Source organism: Mustela lutreola, chromosome 1, assembly GCF_030435805.1.
Source record: "Mustela lutreola isolate mMusLut2 chromosome 1, mMusLut2.pri, whole genome shotgun sequence".
Taxonomy (NCBI): Eukaryota; Metazoa; Chordata; class Mammalia; order Carnivora; family Mustelidae; genus Mustela; species Mustela lutreola.
The window spans coordinates 83,651,828-83,661,703 of record NC_081290.1 but is presented as its reverse complement, the minus strand read 5'-3'; the positions used below and the strand labels follow the sequence as shown (position 1 = coordinate 83,661,703).

Sequence of the window (9,876 nt, the reverse complement as noted above, 5' to 3'; positions counted from 1 at the left end):
CAAACAAACATTTCTACCTCCTTTGAAGATCCCCTTCAGTAGTCCTCTCAAGAGGCATAAATTTGTTCCAGTAATACAACTTAAATGAGTTCTGTTACTCATGTGGAATGACCTTTACAGTCTATAGAAATTTAAACATTATTACTTTAAAGTCACTCCTTGAAAATCTTACAGTCATAGAATTATAGAGATAAAATATATTTTTATATGTTCTGGCCACACTCTCATATTACAGTTGAAAAAGGAAAGCCTAAAGAAGAGAAGTAACTTCCTTAATATTGCAAAATGAGGACAATTACCTGGAACTAGTTACTAGATCCACAAATAAGCTGCAATCTTACCTGAAACTCTGTAAGATCTCCTATTTTTGCATTAAAAATATTTATTAGAGAAAACAATGCACATATGAAGTGAAATGAAATTCAGATAAAAAAAAAAAAATGCCTGTCCACAAAAGGAGAGAAAGGATATTAGTTTGAGCTCCTCAACACTTGTAAAGTTAAATTCCTAAATTTAAGCTCTGTGTGAAGTTATTCTAATTCTTACATGAAATGTGAACATAAGGCTCTTACTAACTCTTGATTAATACCTCAAATGTAAAGACAGTGATTCAACAAAATATTGTCAGATATATGCAAGGCTAAATAGCAATTTATATAAACTCTTCATTAAAACCTACCCAAATAGGGGCACCTGAGTGGCTCAGTGGGTTAAGGCCTCTGCTTTCGGCTCAGGTCAGGATCCCAGGGTCCTGGGATCGAGCCCCTCATCGGGCTCTCTGCTCGGCAGGGAGCCTGCTTCCTCCTCTCTCTCTGCCTGCCTCTCTGCATACTTGTGATCTCTGTCTGTCAAATGAATAAATAAAATCTTTAAAACCTACCCAAATAGTCCCTGGTGGAGGGTAGATGTTTTAAAAGGATTGAATTTAACCCCATGTCCAAAAACATTTTTATTTTGAGTATAATTAGTTAGTACTCTACGTGGCCTAAACAGTCACAAATTTGCTGAACCAACAGTTATACTTGATTTTGAAAAGAGAAATAATAAGATAATCTCATTATTCCACAAATCTTTAGAAGAATATTTAACAGTTCCCAATTACTTAAGGCACAAAATGCTCATCCTAGCATTTAAAGCCTTTCCCAATTTCAGTCACTGGGAAGTGGCATGCTACAAAATAAATTTAAAATGTATTTGTAATTAACACATCAATTAACATTGGTCAAAGTTTGAGCCTGAACATCTAGACACCAAGCCTGACTCTGAAGTGATACCACCAGGATTGTACTGCACTCAAACAACCAATATCCTGCCACAGTCTTTCATCCTACTTATTATTCCTTATCCTCTCTACCACAGACATCCAAACACCACCACCACAACCACAGCCACCACCAGTACCACCACTACCCTTACCACCACAAGTGATACAGAATGAAGAAGTGCTACCTTTTTTTTTTAATTTTTTATTTTTTATAAACATATATTTTTATCCCCAGGGGTACAGGTCTGTAAGCGCTACCTTTTGATAGGAACATCTGACAGAATACCTCTGGAGCCACTGGGATATTTCTACTGCAAATGGAAACCTAACCCTAAGAGCACCACCCCTCAGATTACATGGCTGCATCACTCCAGAAGTAAATTTTGCCATATATTTCACTATCCTATAGCCATTTGTGAAGATTCTACAAAACTGAGCCATCAAATTAACTTAACAAAAACCAATTGTTCTAAACCTTGATATAGATCAAAGCAAGCTATTCCTTTCTTTTACATTTCTGTACTTTTTTTGTTTCTTCTTTCTAGATCTTCTTTATCTGGTGAGAAATGAAGGAGAATAAAAAGTTTTATAAGGACTAATTTTAAATAAGTTGTATGAAGTCTTGGAGAAAATACATAATGTCAAATTGCTAGCCTCTGCTTATCCTCTCTTCCACCATGCCTAAGCTCTCTAGTCTGACATATCAAACTATGTATATTTTTAAATTTCCTCTTTGCTATATGACTCATTAATAAAAAGTTAGAGATAAAACATTGGTTACCATACATCTAGACAAGGAAGAACATAAAAGCTAACAGAAGCACTATAAGATGCTGTTTCAGAAAGTGAAGTTCACAAACTACCTGCATAAGGTGTTCATTAAAAACAAATAATTCTAAGTGCTACCTGAGATATATTGAAAAAGAATCTGTTAGGAACTGAGAATTAGCATTTTTAAAAGCTATCAACTGATTCTTAGGCACAATAAAATTTGAGAAACACTGCTCTAAGAGGTATCACCAAATAGCTTGTCAAACCCAAAAGCAATTTATCCTCCATGTTAATAAAAATAATTTTAGGGGTGCCTCGGTGGCTCAGTGGGTTAAAGCCTCAGCTCAGGTCATGATCTCAGGGTCCTGGGATCAAGCCCTGCATGGGTCTCTCTGCTCAGCAGGGAGCCTGCTTCCCCCTCTCTCTCTGCCTGCCTCTCTGCCTACTTGTGATCTCTTTCTATGTGTGAAATAAATTTTAAAATCTTTAAAAAATAATAATAATAATAATTTTTAAAAATATATGCATAGGCAACATCCTATAATGAAGTATCCAAAAGACAAAAAGCAGAAATTGCTTTAGACATTGATTTCTTCATAAGTCACTCTTTGATTTCTAATAAATCTTCAAATACTAAAAAAAAATCAAAATGATTTTCCTGTTTTTCCCTCTCAAGTGAGAGATAATTCAAATACATTCTCCTATCACATTCAATTTATCTAAATGACTGTTCCCAGTCATTGTGTATTACATTTCAGTGTACAAAATATATAATCCAAATTTGTTTTCTCAGATTCACTGATTTTAACAGGTAGTATAATCTGCCTTGTGACACACTATTTGTACACAAGTTTGCAGATACTAAGCCTTAAGACTGAATACCTCTTGAACTGGTATCAGAATGAGATTTGCTAACCCCTTTGAATATCAGATGAAGAAAATATATGTAATAATAAAATAACTGTTAAACGAGAAACAAGTGTTATAAAATTAGACTATCCCATTATAACCTCTTACTTTTTAATTACTTGATTATAGATGATGATTATTTTCATTTCATAATGTCCCAGAAATATAATCAATGACTTCAGAAAACAACACTGTCTATATATAGAAAGAGCACCAGGGGTGTCTGGGTGGCTCAGTGGGTTAAAGCCTCTGCCTTCAGCTCAGGTCATGATCCTGGAGTCCTGGGATCGAGCCCCTTGTCAGGCTCTCTGCTCAGCAGGGGGCCTGTTTCCTCCTCTCTCTGCCTGCCTCTGCCTACTTGTGATCTCTGTCTGTCAAATAAATAAATAAAATCTTTAAAAAAAATAAAAAAGAAAGAAAGAGCACCAAAAGTTAAAGTTAAGAAGTAGTTATTAAATGTGTAATGACAGTGACAGTGTGGAGAATATAAATGCATGAAATAGGGCTGCCTGGATGGCTCAGTCAATTAAGGGTCTGCCGTCGGCTCGGGTCATGATCATGATCCCAGGGTCCTGGGATTGAGCCCCACATCACATCAGGCTCCCTGCTCAGTGGGGAGTATGCGTCTCCCTCACCCTCTGCCTGCATCTCTGCCTACCTGTACTCTCTGTCTCTCTGCCAAATAAATAAATAAAATCTTTTTTTTTTAAATGCATGAAGTAGACTACTCTTTGATAACCATTCTTTATTTCATATTAAACTTGAGCAATTGAAAAGATTCCCCTTCCAAATCATGTAAGATGAAGGCATTATTTTTAAGATATCTTAAAATTTTTCAAATTCACTATTAATAATCAACAGCCCAAAGATTGCTATTAGTATTATTATTAAGGAATAATCTTAATGATTTTAGGGGTGTGTGTGTGTGTGTGTGTGTGTGTATACGTAGATGTCCTTGTCTTGTTCCTGATCGCAGAGGAAAAGCTTTCAGCTTTTCACTGTTGAGTATGATGTTAGCTGTGGGCTTGTCTTTTATGGCCATTACTTTACTTCTATTTTATAGAAGGATGATTCACTTGTATTAGAAAGTTATAGAGCATGAAATGATTTTTACTAATGTAAATTCAAGAATAAAACAAACTAAACATTATCATCTAGCACCTAATTATATTAGTCAACAAAAATTTAGTTTATGTCCCTGCCATATATAAGTATGTAGAGTAGCTCTTGACAAGTAACACAAATTTTTAAGTTTTAAGAAGTAATGCACAAATCATCTTCCTGTGTTATTCCAGTTGTATGCTCTAATAACTAATAATTTTTAAAAAAAAAATTTTTAAATTTTAAGAGAATTTAGCAATAGAATAAGTATGATCACATAATGTCACAAATAGTACTTTACAAGTGGTCTCAAGTAATTGGTTCAGTGCAGGTACACCAAAAATATTTGTTGAGTAAATGAAATGTGGAGTCCAAAAAAAAAGGAAAAAAAAAGAATCTTGCAAACTCAGAAACTTACCTAATCTTGCACTCACAGAAGTAATTCTCCAATAACCTACACCAGATCAGGAAAAGCCCTAACCTAATCCCAAGGATTCCTTAAAAAAAAAAAAAAATCACAAAATCAAAATAAAACTAAAGGGTTATTTCTAGCATAGCCTAAATTTTCTTATAGGTCCCAAGAATTACACAGCGGGAGGAAGATAGTTTATTCTGAGTTGAGAGGATGAGATATCTCCTTCATAAAAAAATATGAAATGTCTGGCTGTCAGCACAGACATTTCTAAATTTACTAATTAGGTAAGACATTTACTTCTCTTTATTCTCTTCTCTCACTCACACCTACTTCTCTGTCTTCTTAGTTGTTAAAAGAAAGCAAAATGGAGACAAGGCAGAATTCTGGTCTTATATCTAGAAAGAAATCCAACTGCCACATTCAAGCATAAAACAAGGCTACCAAAACTTTCGCTCACCTCACTTTATAACATTCAGCGTGCAAAGGTAGTTGGTTTACCACTAAACGACATCAGCAATACACAATAAGTATTCACAAAATCACAAATAGTATTCCCTCTACATTGATTTACTATACAAATGCTTAACTATATCTATAGAGTAGCTATTAAACATTACTTATTAAAATTTTCATGACCCACAATGAAATCTATACCAAAGGATCAATTAAGTAACAGAAAAAATATATGAGTCCTTTTATCAGAGTTCAGCATGAATAAAACATAATATTCTGTACTTGTTGTGTGTCAATATAGACAACAGTAAGGAAATGTTTCTTCTAATGGTAGCTTTGGGGGAGGAAAGTAATGTATGGCTGTGAGAGGGGTGGAATAGGGAATTTTTATTTTTTAAAATCACAAAATCAAATAGAAATAATTCCCTAAAATGGTCCAAAGTTTCTTTGGTTGATGATCTTTGATCTTGAGGGGTTTTTTTAAATTTTCATTTATTTTTTAAATTTATTTTTAATGTTCCAGAAATCATTGTTCATGTACCACACCCAGGGCTCCATACAATACATGCCCTCTACAATACCCACCACCAGGTTCACCCAATCTTCCACCTCCTTCCCCTCCAAAACTCAGAGTCCGCAGTGAGCTCCTCAGAGTCCACAATCTCTCATAGTTCAACTCCCCCTCCAATTTCCCCCAACTCCTTTCTCCTCTCCAGCTCTCCACATTCTCTGTGTTTTTCCTTATGTTCCACAAATAAATGAAACCATATGAAAATTGACTCTCTCTCTCTCTCTCTCTTTGACTTATTTCATTTAGCATAATCACTTCCAGTCCTGTCCATGTTGATACAAAAGTTGGGAATTCATCCTTTCTGATGGAGCCATAATACTCCATAGGATAATATGGACCACAATTTCTTTATCCATTCATCTGTTGAAGGGCAGCTTGGTTCTTTTCATGGTTTGGCGACTATGGCCAGTGCTGCTATAAACATTGGGGTACAGATGGCCCTTCTTTTCACTACATCTCTCTCTTTGCAGTAAATACCCAGTAGTGCAATTTCAGGGTCATAGGGAAGCTCTATTTTTTATTTCTTTTTTTTTAATTTTTTATTTTTTCAGCATAACAGTATTCATTATTTTTTTTAAATAGAGTTTATTTTTCAGAACATCTCCAGGTTGATAGCAAAATTCAGTGGAAAATAGGGTTTCCATTAACCCTTGTCTCCATATACACACAAATCCTGCCCCCACTATCAACACCCCACAACAGAGTATACATTTCTTAAAAGCTATTAACCGAAGTTCATAGTTTACATTACAGTTAGCCTAGCTTTTGTACATTTCTATGGGTTTTCACAAATGTATAATGACATCTATCTGCCATTATAGTGTCATACAGAATAGTTTCACTTCCCTAAAAAAACTCCTGTGCTCTGCCTGCTCATCTCTCCCTATTCCTCAATATCTAGAAAGCCCTGATCCTTTCATTTTCTCTCCATAGTTTTGCCTTTTCCAAAATGTCATAGAGTTGGAATCATACAATATACAGTCTTTTCAGATTGGTTTCTTTCACTTAGTAATATGCCTTTGAGGTTCTGCTACATTTTTTTTTTTTGCTTGATAGCTCATTTCCCTTTAGTACTAATTAATATTCCATTCTCTAGATAACATAGTTTATTTATCCACTCACCTGCAAAAGACATCTTGATTGCTTCCAAGTTTTTGGCAATAATGAATAAAGTTACGATAAACATCTGTGTGTAGGTTGGGTGTATATACAATTTTCAAATGATTGGATAAATACCAAGAAGCATGACTGCTGGACTGTATGGTAAGACTATGTTTACTTTTGTAAGAAATTTTCAAACTGTTTTCTGAAGTAGCTGTACTACTTTGCACTCTTACCAGCAAGGAATGAGAATGTCTATTGCTACACATCCTGACCAGCATTTGGTGTTATGAATGCCCTAGATCTCAGCAATTATTATTGGTATCCCACTGTTGTTTTAATTTGCATGTCCCTGATGACATATAATATGGAACATCATTTCATATGCTTGCTTGTCATCTTTATGTCTTCTTTACTAAGGTATTTGTTCAGAACTCTTGAGCATTTTTTAATAGCTTCATCTGCATAGATGTTCACGAGAGATGTTGGTCTTTTGTTTTCATGGAATTTTTCATCTGGTTTTTGGATTAGGATGATTCTGGAACAGCATTTTCTCAGGCTTCTAAATTCTAAACATTTTCTTCTGAACATGTCCTCTGAATATCTATCTTGAGCAACATTGTAAGCAAAACTATGGAAAACTTGTGTCTTCTAAGACATATAGTTTTTCATATGCATATATTCTATATATAATTTTATATACTTTATATTACATGCTTTATATTTATATATATATTATTACATATTATGTATTATATATGCTTATATGTTATATACTTTTTTATATATTTATACATATAAAACAAGCCTCAACTATATACAATATATGCAACTGATAAAGACTCATTTCAGATTTAAAGACACACACAGACCGCGAGTAATGGGATGGAAACAGCAAGCAAAAGAGAGCAGAGGTGCCTATATTTATATCAGAAAAAAAAGAGACTAAATCAATATGGTCACAACAGACAAAGGATGTTATAGAATGATAAAGTGGTCAATTCATTAAGATGATATAACAACTGCAGATACATCTGCACCCAATATCAAAGCACCTGAAACAGTAAGTATTAAATTTGTGGAGCATAACAAATAGCATGGAGGACATGGGGAGTTAGAGAAGAGAAGGGAGTTGGGTGAAATTGGAAGGGGAGGTGAACCATGAGAGACTATGGACTCTGAAAAACAATCTGAGGGGTTTGAAGTGGTGGGGGGGTGGGAGGTTGGGGTACCAGGTGGTGGGTATTATAGAGGGCACGGATTACATGGAGCACTGGGTGTGGTGAAAAAATAATGAATACTGCTATGCTGAAAATAAATAAAAAATAAATTTAAAAAAAAAGTTTAATATTAAAAATAAAGCAAATATATAAATATTGTGGCAGTGGTATCTTGGTGTGACAATAGTATGGGTCTATGTGTATGTCCAACCTCATCAAATTGTAGATATCAAAAATTTGCAGTTTTTTTGGTGAATACAATGATACCTCAATAAAGCCACTTTAAAAAAAAAAAAAGTAACAGCAGATCCAGCTCTGCCTGGTCCTGGAGAACCCAGTTCTTGGGATTCTTCTCCAATGCCTGAGATTTATCAGCCTGAAGAAAATTATGTGTCCCTGCAAATGTCATCTGCTGAGACACCCCACATGAAGAACATTTCTCTTCTTCCTTCCTCCATGAATCTGCTTATTCAGGACAGCCCCAAGTGCCCCACCAATCCCAGGGTGAAACTACCACGTACTTCTGCAGAGTAGAGAACAGTGAGGAAGGAAGATATGGCCCAGGGCAAGAAATGAAGATTGGGACCATGTTCTCTCCCCAACCCAACTCTATGTCCTCAATGATCAATTTCAGAGACAAAAATACCTGAGCCTCCAGTAGATGCAAGACCTTTCCAACATTCTGAACCTTAGCTATAAACAGGTGAAGACCTAGTTCCAGAACCAGAAAATGAAATGTAAAAGGTGGCAGGAAAAACCACTGGCCAAAGGAGAGCAAGAGTATGACTCAGAACAGCACAGTAACCACTGAATACCCAGGCTTCTATTCCTACAACCAGGGATACCTGATGAGCACTTCCAGAAACCTTCCAGTATGGAGCAACCAGACCTGGAATAATCCAAATTGGAACAACTAGACCTGGAACAGCCAATCTTGGAGCAACCACTTCTGGGACAGCCAGTCTTGGAGCAACCATTCCTGGACCAGTCAGACCTGGTGCCCTCACACCTGGAACAGCCAGCTCCACAGTGGTGGAGAGGAATCCCTGCAGCCCCAGATCCAGTTCCAGCAAAATTCCATCAGCGATTTGGAGTCCATCTTAGAAACTTCTGGGGAAAGTAGTAGTGTAATACAGCAATCCGCTAAGTATTTTAGTACCCAGCAAATAATGGATTTGTTTCCAAATTACTCTGTGAACATATAGCCTGAAGATGTGTGATGATGAGTGTATTATTCTATCTCAATTTGGGCAGTAGGCTGTATTACTTGTCCTAGGCTTTGTCTTTTAGGATCCTGTATCTCTGCCTCAATATTGTGTTTCCCATTATTTTTATTATATCTATTGAGGAGGTACAATTGGAGTCAAAGTTTCGGTAGCATCGGCTGTTATTAACATGATAGCAGGTGTTTCTGGCTATAGATAACTAGATAGAATACTACCTATCTTTAGGCTCTAGAATAAAGCCTCAAGAATAGGAAGTAAAGATACAAAGACATGTGATGAAGGACAATTTGTATTTTCTGAGATTTTGAGGCTTTTCTTGTTGATAAACTCAATTGTTAACAGTAAAGGTTTAAGCTATAATATGCTTCATTGATTTCCTCTGCCCCTTGTGAGGTTTTGCTAGAACTGTTACTTTGTTCAGTAATTCCAGTATTTTTAGAAAGATGTTTTGTATTTTAATTTATCATGATAATAGTACTAGTTTGGGTGGTTGGTTTATAGGTTTAAGTACAAATAAATAAAATGCCCACTTTACCCTTAAAAAATAAATATAAATAAATAATTAAAAAACAAGACAAACAACAAAAAAAGAGAGAAATTAAAAAACAGTGTTTAACTGTAGAGAACAAATTGATGGTTACCAAAGGGGAGATGAACAAGGGAGGATCGATGAAATAAGTGAAGGGAATTAAGAGTATACCTATCATGATGAGCACTGAGTATGGTATTGAATTATTGAATCACTGTATTATGTACCTGAAACTAATATAACACTGTATGTTAACTACACTGGAATTAAAATTTTTTAAATTAAAAATTAAAAAACAAGTTAAATGTCAATTGAA

At 35.3% G+C, this 9,876-nt stretch overlaps 1 pseudogene; it reads left to right on the top strand.

Annotated features, from left to right (window-relative positions):
- The first annotated feature begins 8,156 nt into the window (after window positions 1–8,156).
- On the top strand, window positions 8,157–9,025 carry LOC131828044 (homeobox protein NANOG-like; annotated as a pseudogene).
- Window positions 9,026–9,876: the final 851 nt, after the last annotated feature.